This window comes from Marmota flaviventris, chromosome 8 (assembly GCF_047511675.1).
Source record: "Marmota flaviventris isolate mMarFla1 chromosome 8, mMarFla1.hap1, whole genome shotgun sequence".
In the NCBI taxonomy this organism is placed as follows: domain Eukaryota; kingdom Metazoa; phylum Chordata; class Mammalia; order Rodentia; family Sciuridae; genus Marmota; species Marmota flaviventris.
Window position 1 is genome coordinate 1,805,770 of NC_092505.1, and position 13,678 is coordinate 1,819,447.

The 13,678-nt window shown below is 60.2% G+C and overlaps 2 long non-coding RNA genes across 4 annotated transcripts; one reads left to right on the plus strand and one right to left on the minus strand.

The window, feature by feature from the left end:
• Positions 1-373: 373 nt before the first annotated feature.
• Positions 374-5,368, minus strand: LOC114087708 (uncharacterized). Of its 2 annotated transcripts, XR_011708268.1 has the most exons (4): positions 4,113-5,368; positions 2,178-3,558; positions 2,032-2,127; positions 374-764 (listed from the first exon to the last, which is right to left on the minus strand). It is a non-coding gene; the product is annotated as an uncharacterized lncRNA (long non-coding RNA). The 2 variants fall into 2 exon arrangements; XR_003581879.2 differs by having other exon boundaries at positions 2,032-3,558.
• Positions 2,374-12,434, plus strand: LOC114087709 (uncharacterized). Of its 2 annotated transcripts, none has more exons than XR_011708267.1 (3): positions 2,374-2,451; positions 2,531-3,462; positions 10,913-12,434. It is a non-coding gene; the product is annotated as an uncharacterized lncRNA (long non-coding RNA). The 2 variants fall into 2 exon arrangements; XR_003581880.2 differs by lacking the exon at positions 2,374-2,451 and having other exon boundaries at positions 2,628-2,705; positions 3,323-3,462.
• The last annotated feature ends 1,244 nt before the right edge of the window (positions 12,435-13,678 follow it).

Here is a 13,678-nt window from a genome sequence, read left to right on the forward strand (position 1 = left end):
TTGGTACTGGGGATTGAACCCAGGGTGCTTTACTACTAAGCCACATCCCCCGCCCTTATTTGTTTTTAATTAGAGACAGGGTCTCACTAATTTGATCAGGGGCTCACTGAGTTGCTGAAGCTGGCCCAACTCCCAGGCCACTGGGTAACAGGCGTGCACCACTGCGCCTGGCAGTCTCTGTGTTAGTGGCTGTTGAGTGACTATTTTCCTAATGCTCCCCAAAGCTGTGCCGCATCAGCCAGCCTCCAAGAGCTCCCTGGCCTTGTGCAGTCCCCTGGGGGAACTGCCAGAGCCTAGCAGCCCTCAGCTCTGGACATGTAAATCTTGTGGCTTGGATCACATGGCTCCTTTTAACAAAGAGAATTTCACCTGGTTGGTTAAAACACTTTTTTAATGGTGTCTAGTGTCAACACTGTCATCTGGGGCCCCCACATGGGTCGTATGGGCCCAGGACCAGGCACACCTCCCTTCTCTGAGACCGTCCTGCTGTGGCACCTGGCCTCCCCTCGTTGGCCAGTGCCCCTTGCTCTGCAGCCATTCATCATGCAGCGCTCGCCCCTCGCTCAGAATGCCGAGCCGGCGGCGGGGGCGGGTCGAGCCAGGCAGCAGTCAGTCACACCAGGTGCTGTTGGGGACCAGGCTCTGGAAGAGGAGAGACAGCTGGCGGGCTGGGTGCTGGTCCCCCGCATCCCTCCTTCATTCACTACTCACACGCCCTGTCTGGGGTCGGGAACACAGGTGACGGCAGCATCCACACTCCTCGCCTGCAAGAGAGAGACGTGGCATGTCAGACGTTGTCACCAGAAGACGTGGCCCAGGGGCTGGAATGTTTCTCCCCAGGGCAGGACAGGCCCGTGGAGGAGGGTGGGAGGGCAGCCAGGGCAAAGTCTCCCTTGGCAGGCAGGAACATGGGCCCGTCCACCATGCCCCAGATGGGGACAGGGGCTCCTCCTAAGGTCTGTGGCCGGTGATGGACAGAGCTGGAGAAGGTCATGCTGAGTGAGATAAGCCAGACCCGGAGAGTCAAGGCCAGGCAGAAGGCTGACCAGGGAAGGGGAGAGTGGGCAGAGTGGCCCAGAGGGGAGATCATGGGACAGAGGGAGGTGGAGGGCAGGGGAGGGGAGGAGATGCAGAGGACCGTGACAAGACCTGGCTGTGCACGTGTAGACGCCTACCCTCATGCACCTCTGCAAAGCACCGACCAAAGCAAATGAGTAAACGAGCGGAAGGAAGAAATCTCTTCCTCCCTGAATCGATGGAGGTGCCCATCACCAAGGAATGCTCCTTCCTGTCCTCTACTTCCTGTGGGTGGGGGGTGCACCTGGAGACGCTCTTTCTCCAGGTGAGGATGCTGCCGTGGGCTGCCAGGCCCTGGCTCCTGCGGGCCTCCCCCACCCGAGGACTTGTCTGCCCAGGTCCCACTTCCCAGGCCACACGGGCACCAAGGGTGTATCCTGGAAGGGTGTTGGCCAAGGGACAGGGTGCCAGGCAAGCGGAGCCCTGCTGCCCTGCGGAGCAGCCTGGGGGCAGGATCCTCTCCTGAAGTGACCACGACTCCCAGCCAGTGGGCGAGCCGAGGGCTCCGTTCTTAGCGGTCTGAGACCTGCCAGCTGCGGGCTGTGGGTAACTGCCACCAGTGTGGGCAGAGGCCTGGGCTCTGAGTCATGCCTGTTTTCCCTGGAGGTGAGTGGGTGGCCTGACCCTGCAGGTGGAACAGGATGGGGAACCTTCTTCCCCGATCTCCTGACTCCTGAGTGGTCGGACACAACTCCAGACGACCTGCCAGAGCCTGTCCGTCCTGGGAAGCCCGGGTGTGCAGGAGGGCTTCCGTAGGCCCCGGCCTCCCACGGCTGGGCCTCCTCTACAGCCGGCCTCCACTACCCTCCCTTCTCCCTCTCTGGCTCTCTGAGAGGCCCTGTTGTGGCCCTTCTCAGTGTCCATTCACCAGCCCTGGTGGCCCCTCCTCTCAGGCACCCACCCAGCTCCCAGGGCCTCAGGCCCCTTGAAGCCCTTGTCTCCAGCAAACCTGACCTGAGGCCCCAGTCCTTCCATGCCCGAGGCTCGGTGTCAGGACCCCAGGGCCTCTGCAGGAGGTCCAGTCAGCAGGGAGCCCCATGAGTCACCAGCCTTGCCAGCAAACTTCCAGCTGCCGGCTGGGGGCCGAGAGCCAATCAAGCCTGACACCCTTCAGGTCCTCAGGGCTAGCAGGTGTGGCGCTGAGCTGGGCGTGCACCCTTGATGTGGTCACTGGCACTGTGTCCTCTGGGGTCCGTCCTTAAGCTCCAGGAGCAAACCTGTGCCTCCCAGGACAGGAGGGCAGGATGGAGGAGGGACATAGAGGAAAAGTGCATGCAGGTGTGAACAGCGTCCCCACTGCCACGGGACTAGAGTGACAACGTGAAGCGTCTCTGGAGTCTGCCAAGGATCCTCTGGAATTCAAAGTCACCGCAGGTGAGAAGCCCTGGTCTGAGCCATGCCTCTGTGTCCCTGGATGCACTCTGTGCCTGAGCCCTCTGTCCCCGGGCTGCAGGTGGTGGCTGTTCTACATGTGGCCCGGCTACTGTTGCCTCCCAAGCCTAAGCCTGACAAAGGACAGGAGGAGTGACACCTCCCCAGCCACAGCTCCCTGCTCAGAGAGCCCCATTCTTTCCTGGGGGTGAAGAAGCCCCACTGTGGAGACGCCCCCAGAGGAGCGGAGCGGGCAGGTGTGTGGCCGGCTCAGGGGGAGACAGCAGCCACAGCACAGATGCTTGGCCAGCCACCCGCACACCGTTTTAGGCCACCCCCTGCCGGTTCAGGGGTGCTGGGCTCAGAGCAGCAACTGCTAGATATTTGGGTGGCCAGTCCCTTTCTGACCAGAATGCTCGGTGGGGCTTCGGGAGGCAGGGGTCAACTGCTCATCGGCCTCAGGACACCAGGCCTGCAGCTGTAAGGATGACCGAGGCAGTCGGTTGGACATCCTGGGACAGGCCTGAGGTCCTGCAGGCCTGCAGGGCCCCCCAAGCCCAGCCTGTCACTTGGACCCTAGAATGGTGACTGCTGTTGTTGCCGTTGCTGGTGGGAAGGGGCGGGGGCTGGCTGTGGGCGTGAGGATGTGCAGGCTGGCACGAGGCGGGGGGCTGGGGATGTCCAGCTACAGGGGGCAGAGCCTCGGCTGGCCACGGCCTAGGGCTACAGCCAATGGGGAAACGGGGGGCAGCCATGGCGCAGGGTAAACCCACGGCCACATCCTGAAGGGACTCGGACTGACCCCCATTTGCAGTGGCCTTCCGGTGCTGGCACCGCTGTTTCCTGAGCTCACCCGTGTGTGTCTCCTCCACAGGCCGCACATCCGGGGCCCCCAGACCAGAACCAGCCTGCTCACAGGGCCAGTTCCCTTTTGGTTTAACGCTGACGCGCCTTGTGGGACCTGAGCCTGTTCCTCTGCGAGCACTTTGACTTGTTGACTTTCTGAAATCATGAGTAAGTAGGACTGGGCAGGGGCGCAGATCTGCTCCAAGGGGCCGCCTCATACCCAGGAGCTCTCACGGTCCCAAGTCACGCATGCTCAAAGATGACCTGTGAAGGGATCAAGTCATGACTGTCACACAGAGAGAAAAGGATGGCACGTGTTTGGGGGGAAATCGTTCAGATGTTGGCGAGGTCAAGGGAGAAGGAAAAGACACGAGCGTACGTGGAGCAATGGCCCTTCAGGGATGGGGTGCCTGCTCACTTTGGGGTCCCCACTGCCCACCACGCCCTCCTGCTCTGTGGCCGTTATGGCGTGGTGTGCTGCCCTGCCGGGACCTGTCCTGTGCACCTGTGTTCTCTGCAGCCGCCACTGTCCACGAAGTGCCCATGATGGGGGCCCCTCCCCCACCCCACCGTGCACCTCCAAGCAAAGACCCACAGACTTTGTCCTTGGGGACGGTGGGTCAAGGGTGTGTGGGGTGCAGAGCCCGGCACAGGGCAGGCCTCCCTGGTCTGATGGATGGCAACGAGCCGCTCACTTTACAGAGGTCCACAGGGGTGCGGGCTCGGGGGCAACCCCAGGTTTGTAGAGGGCAGAGGTGGGGGCAGCCTGGTGGGGCAGGGAGGGAGGCTGGGGAGGCGTGATGTGGTGGGGGAGTCACCTATGGAGCTGGATGACATCAGAGGACAGGGCAGCAGCTGGATCCCGCAGATGTGGGCAGGTACACTGGGCTGGCCCTCCCCCTACTGGGTACCCTCTGTCCTGTGGTGCTGGGCAGCTGGTGCCCACCTCCTGGTCACTCTGCAGCAAGGCCCAGCCCTTTGCTGTGCTGTTGAGGAGCAGCTGTGTCCCAGGGGCAAGGGTCCTGAGGAGGTCCCCTGAAGGGAGATGGACCTCAACTCAGGCCATGAGGGTCCTTGTCGTCATCACGAAAAGGAATCTCAGGACAGGAGAAAGCAAGGCCAGGCTGACCTCCCCGAGAGAGGAAGCTCGCTCTGAGAGGGTGCAGTGTGGGCATCGGGCAGCGGAGCTGTGCAGGCCAGGCACGCGGCGTGGTCAGATCAGCATGGCAGACAGAGGGCGGAGGGGTGTTTCCAGCCCGCCCCTGGGCTGCGACTGGGCAGGCTGCCCACAGGGCTGATTTCCTCATTGCTGATGTGTTCTGCTCTGCGCACACGGTCCCTCTGTGCTCCTGGGCGTGAGGCCTCGTGGTTGACTCAGTTGCTGTTTGTGACCAAGCGTGTGCACGTGCCGGGAGGCCTGGGTTGGAGTGTGGCCCCTCTTGGTGGCCCCACAAGCCTCCTCTCCACCCATCCTTAAGTCCAGCCTCCTGCGGTGCAGCCCTGGGGCCTGCTGCACCTCCTCAATGGGCAGTGGGCCGTGTCTTGACACTGGCCCATCCCCCGTGGCCCAGGCTGGAGCCCCTGCCCTCTGCTGGGCACTCTCTCAGGTGGTCTCAGGTGGTCTCAGGGCTCAGCAGAGTCTGGCTGGGGTCGGCCATGGCCCCAGGGGCTGGGCATTCTCTCGGAGCTGGGCTGTAGTGGACTGACCTCTGAACCCAGGGATTTCCAGGACACCCATGTGTGTTCCTTCTTCCCCGACATCTGCAAGGCCTGCAGGAGCCCCAGACGCCGGGGACGCTGGGGCTCATTTCCCAGAGAAGCACATTCCAAGTCTGCACTCTTGACTGTGGCTGAGGGTCAAGCCCTGTGTCCATGGCTCCCAGCGAAGCAAACAGAAGCGATCCCTCCCCTCGGCACGGGATGTCCACCTGGCCAGCACTCGCCAGCCGAAGGTCCTGAGGGCTTTGGCCACCCATCTCTAAGCATTCATTAGGCACCTACTGCATGCTCCACAGGGAGAGCTAGAGGCAGATTGTGTATCATCCCTCTGGTCCAGAGAAGCCGCTGGGTCCCAGGATGAGCTGAAGAGTCCCTGCTACCTACCCAGCGCCCACGGCTCCCACGGCCCCGTGGCCTCCACTGCCCCCATGGCCCCTGACCCCCACAGCCCCCGGTCCCCATGGCCCTATGGCCCCCAAAGCTCCCACGGCCCCCATGTTCCCCCTCAGCCCCCACGGCCACGGCCCCCATGTTCCCCCACGGCCCCCACGGCCCCCCTCAGCCCCCACAGCCCCCACGGCCCCCATGTCCCCCCTCAGCCCCCACAGCCCCCACGGCCCCCATGTTCCCCCACGGCCCCCCCTTGCGCTGCGTCATGCTGGATTCAGTGCAGATGTGCAGGGGCAGGAGGGCCTGGGAGCAGACGTGCCTACACCCAGGGGAGCGGGCCATTAGTCACTCTGGTGGAGAGGGGAGGAGGGAGGGCAGGGCAGCCCAGCTGGAGGCGGCCAGGGATCCAGGGTGGAGTGCAGTGAGGACTTCCAGCCCTGGCAGCTGGACAGCCGTGTCTGTGCCGGCCAATGCAGAGAGGCGCCACCCCTACCTGACGGCCAGTGCTCCTCGCGACACCCCTACCTGACGTTTCCTGCGGCCTGGAGCCCACACTGTGTTCTGGCCTCCTGAGCTGGCCGCACAGATGGCTGTGTCCAGCTTGGCCAGAGGGCAAAGGGGCTGGTGGGAGGCCAAGGGACAGGGACACTCTGGGTTCAGGCACACCCCCCCACTACCTGGGGTCTTTTCTCCAGACCCCTGCTCTGTCAGGCTCTGCAGGTGGCTACAGAGGTGACAGTCCTGGCCCGGCTCAGGCGGCTGTCACAAAGCATGGCGACGTGGGTGGTTCTGTACAGAGCTGGGGTCTTCCACACACTGAGGCAGCTCAAGGACCGTCCCCTGCCCCGCCTCAAACCCTGCGTCTTGTGATCAAGTCAGAAAGATTTCAGGCTTGTCACTCAGAGTAATGGGCATGAGTTTATCAAAGGAGCAGAAAAGGGCAGCAGGGACACTCTCAAGGGAGAGGGGCTCCTCTCAGAGAGGAGAGGGACAGCGTGCCACTCTTGCACTCCAGTTTTATTGGGGCAGTCCAGAGAAGTTTCCAGAAAGTCCCACCCAGGTCCACCTCTTGACTTTTGATTGACCAGGATGACATTAGACTTTCAAGTCCCCACTGCCATGACAACTCTAGTCACCTTGTCTCACACTGACCACTAGTAACTGGATTTCTTTCCTGGGGCGGGGTACTGAGGACTGAACCCAGGGGCACTCGGCCGCATCCCCAGCCCTGTTTTGTATTTTATTTAGAGACAGGGTCTCACTGAGTTGCTAAGTGCCTCACTTTTGCTGAGGCTGGGTCTGAATTTGTGATCCTCCTACCTCAGCCTCCCGAGCCACTGGGATTACAGGCGTGCACCACTGTTCCTGGCTCTAATTGGATTCTTAACATAAATCATTTCAGATTTTATGGTGAGGAAGAATTATCCTTAATATCCTGAGCTCCTAGATCTGGTCACAAAAGCCCTTCAGGGTAGGCTTATCGACATGATTTTGCGCCTGCGTTTCTCCAGCAGATAACAGGTCGTGTGCTGGGGACTGTGTCTCCTCATGGGTCCACTCCAGCCAGGCAGGGCTGCAGGTAAGTGCTTCTGACAAAGCAGGCTCGTGAGGGCCAGCACGTGGGCCACTCATAGAATGAGTCCCTCCCTCCCGCCCCCACCCCGGCGCCTGTCCCCTCGCCGTTCAACACCAGCAACTGTTTCTCCTGGTTCTGGTCTGGACGTCCGAGGTCCAGGTGCCAGCAGGTCCGTGTCTGGGGAGGATTGTGGATGGCCCCTTTCTCCTTGTGCCTTGACGCAGCAGAGAGAGGACAGCTCTGGGTCTCCCATCAGGATTTCTCCTCGTGACCTCGTCACCTCCTGCAGGCCCACGTCAACACCAGCCCCTGGGGGCATAGATGCCCGGATGTGAACTGGGGACGCAGACATTCGGTCTATAGTGGCGGGTTCTGATTCTGAGTTAAAGGAACCCGTGTTGCGAGGCCACCCAGGTTCTAGAATTGGGGCCTCTCCTGCACCCCAGCATTATGTGCCTAAGTCTCAGGGGATCCTCGTGTGTGGTTACCAGAGAGCAGGCCACCAGTGAGTGCCTGGTGACGTGAGGCAGACGGGGCGAGAGGGAAACTATGGACCCTGGAAGAAACAGGCGAGTCATGGGTGGACAGTGCTGGCCGTAGCACCCCTGCTGCTCACGGCTCCAGAGGAGAGGCGGCCCCCACCACGCAGCACAGGCCCAGGACAGAGCTGGAGGTTCAAGTGCAGCCACCACTGAAACTCAGTGGACAGTGGGGAGGCAGGGACAAGGGCATCTGACAGAGAAGAGAGGAAGCCAGACAGGCAGAGGCTGGGTGTGTGGCCAGCAGGACCCCAGCCAGAGAACCCAGGCAGGACGGGGCAGAGCGCTGTGGTTTGGGGGGCTTGGGTGTCCCCCATGGCACCCTGCTGAGATTCAGTCACCACCGTGAGGTATCAGGAGGATGGAAAGGCCACCCGGTGCTGAGCGTGGGGGCTTTGGAGGGATCAGGATTAGACAAGGCCACAGGCTGGGGCCCCTATGACTGGGTCCTGGTGGCTTTATAAAATAGGGAGGGAGACCAGAGGACACACACACACACACACACACACACGACATGGGATTCTCTGTGCTGCCTCAGGACTCTGCCAACAGGAAAGCCATCACCAGAGGCAACCCCTTGACCTTGGACCTCCAGAACCATGAGCTAAAATAAACCGTTTTATAAAACAGCCTGCCTTGGTGGTTTTGTTATAGTAACACAAGGCTGCCTGACACAGAAACCGAAGTTTCTGAATTGAAGGGATGTGAATTTTCAGGCCAAAAGGTCCAGTTGAAAAGGAGCCACAACCATGAGTAGTAATAATGAGTTCAAATATTGTGAATTTCAGAAAATGAAGGGGAAAAAAGGGAGACTCTTAAATATTTCTGAGGAACATCTCCCTCATCCTTGAAAACGAAGTTGTCATCAGGCTCCCCGCCATGGGCAGGTGGAGCTGCTGGAGTGGGTGGGCAGCCCCAGCAATGCCCTCAGAAGGTTTTCTGCTGAGGATTTCATCCCCAGCCAAACTGTCCACCAGGCATGGAAGTGGATGGCAGGTGTTCAGGCTCCCGGGGACCGGGAGAGGTACGCCCTCGTGCCTTCTCCAGGACATGCTTCAGCAAAATGAGGAGGACCCCAAGGAGCTGAGAGGGGTTGGGCCCACAGCAGGCTCTCCAGCTCTCAGGACGAGGGGAGAAAGCCTGGTGGCCCCCTTCACCGCTGCAGAGAGCCAGCAGTCCAGAGGACAGCAGGAGGGCTCTGGAGAGGGGACCCTCAACGAGTGAGAAGACATGTCGGGGTGGAGCTGTGCCCCCGGAGGTCAGCTGAGGTCACAAATGCCGTGCCTGAGGCTGACTTCCTGGGAGGTGGAGTCTGGCGGAGGCCATCAACCTAGGCGCCGTCATAGGATCAGGGTGGCCCTGGTCCAACACAACTGGCGTCCTCAGAAGAGGAGAAGATAGCCACAGGAGAAGGGCCCCATGACCCCAAGGCTCCTGGGCAGAAGGGGGCTGTCAGTGGCTCTGAGGGTCTCTGGCTCCTCAGCCGCTCAGGATGGTGCCGAGTGCCCCATCAGGCTCAGGGACATTCCGTGGGCGCTGCTCTGTCTAGGCCTGGCCTGGGAAACTTCCCGCCCGACAGACACCATGTGGGAGACGTCAGTCTTTTATTCCCGGCCATCACGGATCAACTTTGTTTTGCTGTGAGATGCCGCAAGAATGGTAGCCATGACCACAGCCACCGCTGACAGCCGCTTCCAAGGGGCTTGCGCTGAGAAGGAGCAAGCCCAGAGCGGTGTGCTCAGCTCCACCCAGGCCTGCTGTGCCCACTGACTCCTCCAGCTGAGAGAGGCCTGAGGGGCATGGGAGGCTGTATGTGGAGGGGACTGTGACACCCAGGTCTTCTCGGGGCTCCCTCGGCCTGCACAGACACATCCTCAAGACTTGGGTTTCCTTTGAGGGGACCCCACAAGCCCCAGTGATGTGGCGGAAGGTGCCCGGGCCTGCTCCCTGCCTGGTCTCAGGCCCTTCCCGGGGCAGCCATCACCACGGGGAGGCGGAGGCCGCAGTGCTTGGCTGGGAGGGTTCACTCCACAGCTGCCAGGGCAGCAGAGCCGTGTCGAAACCTCCTCCGCAGGGAGCCAGAGAGGGCTCTTGCCCTCTCAAGTGGCCAAATAAATATGGGCTTCAAAGCTGTGGCTGGGGGCCATGGCATCTGCTAAGATGTGTTTTGCAAGCTGTGGTTTCGTACACAACTTGAATCATCAATCACTCTGGTTCTTATTTAGCTTTCTATAAATGTGGGCTCTTAAGAGAGGCCTGAGAGACCCTTCCAAGGCACACCCCAGTGACATCCTCCCTCCACTTTGGGCTCGGTCATCCATTCAGCCAACAGCGGATTAATCCACTGCTGAGGTCAGAGCCTCGTGATCCCATCACTACTCCCCCGTCCCCAGCTCGCATGAGACTCTGGGGACATTCCGGATACGACCCATCACATTCCATCCCTGGCCCCAGGGTCTCCTGATGATCACACAGTGCAGAATGTGTCTAGTCCACCCACAGGGTCCCCGCAGTCTCAACAGTCCCTCCACTGCTCAAAAACCCAAGTCCAAGATCTCCTCGGAGACTCAAGGCAACCTTCTGGCTGTGAGCCCCAGAATCCAAACATAAAACGGCCCGCAGAACATTCCCCTTCCCAAAGGAAGGAACAGAGGCATAGTCAGAAAGGGCGGGGTCAAAACAGACCAAAACTCAGCAGGCAAACACCAAGTCCTGTGGCTCCACGTTGGGCTCCACGACCCTTGGAGGTGGAGTGTGGGTCCCACGGGGCTGGGGAAGCCCTGCCTGTGCGGCTCTCTTGTGCTGGCTCTGCTCACTGCCTGGCTCTCCTCTGCAAACAGTCTGCCTTCCCGGCACCTCTGACTTCTTGGCTTCTCCATCACAGCCTCAGTTTTCAGCTTCACACATTGCCCTGTCAGGGACTGCCAGCGAGGACCCTGAAACACGGTGTCTGCCCCTTGCGGGCCTTCCTTAAAATCTCAGTGGAAGCCTTCATGACCCCCAGACTCCAGCGTCTTGCAGAACCAGACCACATGGGCGATGCCAAGGTCTGTCACCAGCTCGAGCAGCAGCCAGGCCCCCTGGGGCCACGGCTGCAGCCGCCTCTGAGTGCCTGGGGAGATGACTTCCTGGGCAGCACTGGTGCTCTCCCCTCCAAGCAGCGCCTTTCAAACCAGTGGACCCTTTCCTACTTTGGAGCGAGTGGGTGTGGCCTGGATGTTTGAGTTGCCCTCAGGGCCACTTTCCCACCGTCCCTGTGTGCCCTGTGCGATGTTCTGGGCTTCTCTTTTATCTACTCTCCTGAGCACCTGCATCCTCCTCGGCCCCAACTTTCGATGCTTTTCTGGCCAAACTGCTAGTTTTTAAGCCTTTTCCCTCTGTTTTCTGCTTCCAGTTCTCATGGTGAATCTGGCCCCGAGCTGCCCACAATATCTACGCCAACATCTCCGTGGGTGCTGCCTTGAAATCTCCTCCGCTGATGTGTCCATCACCTTAAATTCAGCCTCACAGAAAGTCTCAGAACACGGGCAAAATGGAGAGAAGTTATTTTCCAGGATGTAACAAACGGCCTCTGGTCCAATTCCCAGCAGAGACCTCGTCCCACGCGAAGGTTCCTGAGCACAGTCTTGCTGTCTGCGTTCCTCCTGGCATTCTGGATTCTGGGGTCCCGTCACAGTCACCCACTGAGTTCTCCTTACATTCGAAGGAGAATCTCCAGCCTGCATCTCCGACTTTTCCAAACTCCTCCTACAAACCAGTTCCAAAGGCTTCCAAACCACAGCGCCAGGGGTTCACATAGTCACAAGAATGACCCCACTTCTGGAACCAATTTTCTGTATCAGTCAACACTCGGTCACTGTGACCAAGATACTTGATGAAAACAACTTAGAGGAGGGAAGATCGATTATGGCTCATGACTTCAGAGTTTTGGTCAGATGCCTCCATTGCTTTGAACCCGACGTGAGGCAGAAGATCCTAGTGAAGAGTTGGAGGAGCAGAGCTGCTCGGCTCACGGCAGCTGGGAAGGACAGAAGTGGGGGAGGGCGGAGAAGACGGAACCTCCTAGGGCTTCCCAAGGCTGACTTCTCCAACTAGGTCCCAGCTCCAGGACTCTCCCAGCCATCAGTGGGTGAATCCACTGCTGAGGTCAGAGCCCCGTGATCCAGTCACTTCCCCAAAGCCCCCTCTGCACCCAGGAGACTCTGAGGACAGTCCAGATCCTAACCACCACAGCAGCAGTGTGGCTCCCCCGCTCTGGCCTCTGCTCCTGCCTCACATCTCGGGCCTTCCTCTGACAGGGACCCTGTGACGACTTCAGCCCACCAGGATCACCGAAGCTAATGTCCCCATCTCCGTCCCTAAGTCAGTCCCACCTGCTAAGACGTCCCAAGGTGTGGGGCCCATATTCACAGGTTCCAGGATGGAGCCGTGGATCTCTTTGGGGCCATGATTCAGCCCACTACACATAGATCTTGTTAACTCATATCAAAGTTTTCTAGTGGAAGGTGAAGTATCTGAGAATTAAAGAAAATAAACAACAGCAGAGGTGACCCTGGCAACACAGCCAAGGACCTGGCAGGGGCCCCCTCAGGGCGGAGTGGGTGCAGCCACAGAGGGCTTTCTTTATGAGCTCCTCACTGTGTCTTTAGAGACGAATCGCCGTTATTATTACTAGTTAATTAAACAAATGATTCGATTACCGCAAAGAAAAGATGGCTGCTGGGTGTGGTGGTGCACACCTGCCCAGCTACTTTGGAGGCTGAGGCAGGAGGATGGCAACTTCAAGGCCAGCCTGGATAACTTAGCAAGACCCTTTCTCAAATTAAAAAGAGCTGGGGACCTAGCTAGTGCAAGAGTGCCCCTAGGTTCCATCCCAAGTGCCACCAAAAAATAACTTATTAAATTAACTAAAAAAAGATTGCAATGTCTCAGGTGCCCAAGACCCTGGCCCCTCTGGGGGTGTGCCTGAGTTTAAAGGCTGTGATGTGGAGACCCTGCGTAGAGCAGGCTATGCTGAGGTCAGGTGAGTAGAGTGGGGGCGAGGGGAGGAGGGGCTCAATCCAAGGGTGGAGGGGGCTCTGGGCTGGTGGCCTTGACACGGGGGCGGGGAAGTACCAAGCACTTCCCCCCGGCAGGCTGGGGACCAGGCACTAGAGCCTCAGCTTCCCAAGGGGTCTTGCCAAGAGCCTGGGCACCCAGTGCTCCAGCTCCATCTCTAGGTCCCCCCAGTGACCAGCACTGGCCACAGTACATGTCCTCATCAAGGATGAGCCCACCCTGGACAGGGCTCTGTGGGTCCTAGCAGGTGTCACGGGTTCCCAGGTGACAGGGTGGGGTTTTACAGAGGGGCAGTGGGGCTCCGGAGCCACAGGTGAGCAGGGTGTGACGGCCCCGCCTCCCAGGCACCAGGTGAGCCATCTCAGCTCCTCTCCACCCTGCTGCTGAGGGTGATGGGCAGGGAGGGACGGCACAGGCCAGCAACTCGGGCACCGACAAGTGTGGGGACAAGGTGACCTGCTCAGCTGAGGTCCCAAGCTGCCCAGGGCAAAACCCACATCTTACTCAGAGAATCCACTAACAAACCCGCCAGCCCCTTCCCTCCCGCTGGGAGACTCTCAGGGGAAAGCCCCGCCCTGCACCCACTCACACCCCCCACACACGTGTACACACTCTCACACACTGAACCCCAGGACCCCGACACTCATCGCACTGCCACTGAAGACGGGAGGGAGCCAGGGGACAGCGCACCGCCAGCTCGGCTCACCCTGGCCACGCGGTGACGCCTGGTGCTGCCGCGGGTCTGCTGTGCAGACGGCCCGCCACGGCTCCTGGGATCCACCTCCCGCGCGAACGCAGCAGACAAGCCCATCTGCAGCTTCTCCGAGAGAAACCTTGAGTGTCCACCGCATCGGTGAGCGCCACGGTGACATGCCCCTCGCGAGGCCGTGGAACCTGGAGCTCCGTGTTTGTCAACAAAGTGCACTCGAGGCAGGGGATGGCATTGTACCACTGTGCGGCGATGCCAGGGGAGACGCCCGTCCCGGGAAACCCTGGCTTCCCTGCGCTGCCGAGCAGTCGGGGCAAGCCGGCGGCCGCGGGTGCAGGGACCCCAACGGTGTGGCCACGGGGGGGGGGGGGGGGGGGGGGGCTCCTGGAGGGC